Source organism: Panicum virgatum, chromosome 9K (genome assembly GCF_016808335.1).
Source record: "Panicum virgatum strain AP13 chromosome 9K, P.virgatum_v5, whole genome shotgun sequence".
In the NCBI taxonomy this organism is placed as follows: Eukaryota; Viridiplantae; Streptophyta; class Magnoliopsida; order Poales; family Poaceae; genus Panicum; species Panicum virgatum.
Window position 1 is genome coordinate 62692879 of NC_053144.1, and position 3560 is coordinate 62696438.

The 3560-nt window shown below is 58.7% G+C and overlaps 1 pseudogene; it reads left to right on the forward strand.

Annotated features, from left to right (window-relative positions):
* Window positions 1–1199: 1199 nt before the first annotated feature.
* On the forward strand, window positions 1200–2978 carry LOC120648864 (annotated as a pseudogene).
* The last annotated feature ends 582 nt before the right edge of the window (window positions 2979–3560 follow it).

Here is a 3560-nt window from a genome sequence, read left to right on the forward strand (position 1 = left end):
TTAAAGATGGATGGAGGTGCACCTAAAAAATATTAACTTCACCCCAATGGCCGGCATCCAAACACGCCCTTACACATAGGTGACGATACGTCAATTTTGGGCTGCCGAGTGAGCTCAGCCTGATAAAACGCTAGCGCCGTACAGACACGAGCGCCAGCCAGCAGAACAAAATCGCACGGGGCGAAGGGGACTACCAGGCCCCAGGCAGGGCAGCGCATCGTGTTCACTCCTCAGTCACCACACCCTTTCTTCCTCCCCTTATCTTTCACCCATACATGACACGCTTCTCTGCTAGTCACCTGACGTGCTAGCGTCCAGCATCCATGGCTGATTTCTGGCTGCTGCTGCTCGCCGTCAGTGCCGTCTGGGTTCTTGGAGCATGGAGAGCCCGACTGTAACGACCCGGCCCGAGATAACGGCTAAGATCTACTCTACACGTTGAGTAAATCATACCTGCTAAATAACTCTTTTGCGCTTTCGTCATCGCTTCGCGCAAAAGGTTCGAACCAGAGTTACTAGCTTTCAGGGACCGGCTATTTAAGCTGGTTCAACACCCTTTCTGAGCCCCGCGATGCTACAGTAGCCGTGTGCTACAGTGACTCCGTTCGTTACAGTAACTCGCGCGGCTCAGTTGGCCCGTGACAATCTCCCCTCGTTAGTATTCGACGTCCTCGTCGAACCAGCTTACCCATACGGGACAAAGGAGCAGGATCACCTTTCTTGGGCCACGTCCCATACGAGCAGGATCACCTCTCTTGGGCCACGTCCCATACGTCTATCCCATACGTCCACATGCTGTTGGCATCTGTGTTTCCACGCGCCGACGTGCTCATGTACGCGCACTTCTGCCCGTACGTGGCGTGAAACCGCGAGAGTATGGCTCTGATACCCCCTGTAACGACCCGGCCCGAGATAACGGCTAAGATCTACTCTACACGTTGAGTAAACCACACCTGCTAAATAACTCTCTTGCGCTTTCGTCCTCGCTTCGCGCAAAAAGTTCCAACCAGAGTTCCTAGCTTCCCAGGAACCGGCTTATTTAAGTTGGTTCAACTCCCGGTTAAACTCCATTTCCGTTTCCGTTTCCGGTCCGGGGCTAAAGGAGCTGAGCCCCCGATGCTACAGTAGCCGTGTGCTACAGTAACTCGCACGGCCTAGTCGGCCCGTGGGCTGTGACACCGACGGTTCGGCAAGAAGGCGGCGGCGTACATGTACCCGCCGGGGCTGGAGCCGTACCCGCTGATCGGCCACCTGCCGCAGTTCCTGGCGAACCGGCACCGCGTGCTGGACTGGATGACCGAGGCGCCCGAGCGCCAGCCCACGTGCACGTTCGTGCTGCGCCGGCCGGGCGGCGTGCGGGGCGCCATCACCGCGAACCCCGCCCACGTCGAGCACTTCCTGCGCGGCAGCTTCGACAACTACCCCAAGGGGCCCCGGTTCGCGTCGCTGCTCCACGACTTCATCGGGCGGGGCATCTTCAACGCCGACGGCGAGGCCTGGCGCGCGCAGCGCAAGGTGGCCAGCCACGAGTTCAACACGCGCCTTCGTGGCGCGCTGCGTGCACGCCGAGCTGCACGGCCGCCTCCTCCCGCTGCTGCGCGCGCCGCGGCGTCCGGCGCCCGCCTCGATCTCCAGGACGTGCTCGAGCGGTTCGCGTTCGACAACATCTGCCGCGTCGCCTTCGATCACGACCCGCGCCAGCTCCCGGACGCCGGCGGCGACGGCACGGCGCACGACAGCGGCTTCGCCGACGCGTTCCGCGACGCCGCGAGTCTCAGCGCGGGCCGGTTCCGGTACGCCGTCCCGGGGTTCTGGAAGATCAAGAAGGCGCTGAACGTGGGGTCCGAGCGGCGGCTGCCCGAGTCCATCGCCATGGTGCATGACTTTGCCGATCGCATAATCCAGTCGCGTCGGGAGGAGATGCGGATGAGGGACGGCTTCGAGAAGCACGACCTCCTGTCGCGGTTCACGGCGAGCCATGACGAGACCTACTCCGAGTCCGAGGTGCCCCTCCGCGACGTCGTGATCAGCTTCCTGCTGGCCGGGCGGGAGACCACGTCCTCGGCGCTCACCTGGTTCTTCTGGCTGCTCTCCTCGCGTCCCGACGTGCAGCGCCGCATCCGCGGCGAGGTCGCCACGGTGCGCGCCCGGCGTGCGCAGGGCGACGACGTCGTCGGGTTCGACCTGGACGAGCTTCGCGAGATGCACAACGCGCACGCGGCCATCACGGAGTCGATGCGGCTGTACCCGCCGGTGCCGGTGAACTCGCTGCGGGCGGAGACGGACGACGTGCTGCCGGACGGCACGGCCGTGGAGGCCGGGTGGTTCGTGGCGTACAATTCGTACGGGATGGGGCGGATGGAGTCGATCTGGGGCCACGACGCGCGGGAGTACCGGCCGGAGCGGTGGCTGAACCCCGCCGACGGGACGTTCCGGCCGGACAGCCCGTTCTGGTTCGTGGCGTTCCACGCGGGGCCGAGGCTGTGCCAGGGCAAGGAGATGGCCTACATCCAGATGAAGTCCATCGGGCGTGCGTCCTCGAGGACCTCGACGTGGCCGTCGACGGCGCGTACCGCCCCCGGCAGGGCGCGTCGCTGACGCTGCGGATGACGGACGGGCTCCCAGTGGCCGTGAAGCCGAGACGAGAGTGCTGAGCTGACGACCCATCAGCCTCTGCAGACAAGTACAGGTGGAAGTGAAGTAGTTGCGTATGACTGTGACGCAAATTTCGGTCAACACACGAACGCACTGAATCATGCGGCGCGAAAAAGAGCTCGATGCAGCTCTTAAGAATCGGCGACGGCCGACGAACGCAAACCCGGGAGGGACCCCGTCAGGGTAGGCGCACGTAGGGTTGTTCTAGGATCGGCAGGCCACTTAGAACGCCTTCAAATATCGCGGAGACGAAGGAAGAACAGCAGAGGGGGTTGGAAAAACTAGGGTTTGAAGAAGAGGATAAAAAGTAGAGTTTGTATTGATTTTGTTCGATTGGGTTCCCTCAATCAGCTGTGACCCTTTATATTTATAAGGTATGGTGAATTTATCCCGCAAGAAATCTCTATTACAGATCTAGATCTACAAAATTTCTTATTTGACTCGGACTCCTCATTAGACCGGTCAGACCGGTCGGTCCCTGCCGGACAGACCACAGTGCCTCGGCCGGTCAGACCGATTGGTGCCAATTTTGGCTGTCAACAATGATAAGCGGTTGACATTGGTAGTTCGTTATTGTCTGTACCCGTTACCCTGTTGCGTTTTGGAATCCCCTGCGTGCTGGGCAGTCTCACTTTGCATAGACTAGGGCTGTGTTTAGATCCGTAAAATGGTGGTAAAAAGAGTCGTATCGGACATTGTAGCACACTGTAGTATTTTTCGTTTGTTTGTGGTAATTATTATTCTATCATGATCTAACTAGGCTCAAAAGATTCGTCTCGTTGTGTACATCAAAACTATGCAATTAATTTTTTTATTTATATATATTTAATGTTCCATGCACGAGGCAAAAAATTTAATGTAATAGGTGAATAGTGAAGTTTGAAGAGAGAAATTTTGGAACTAAA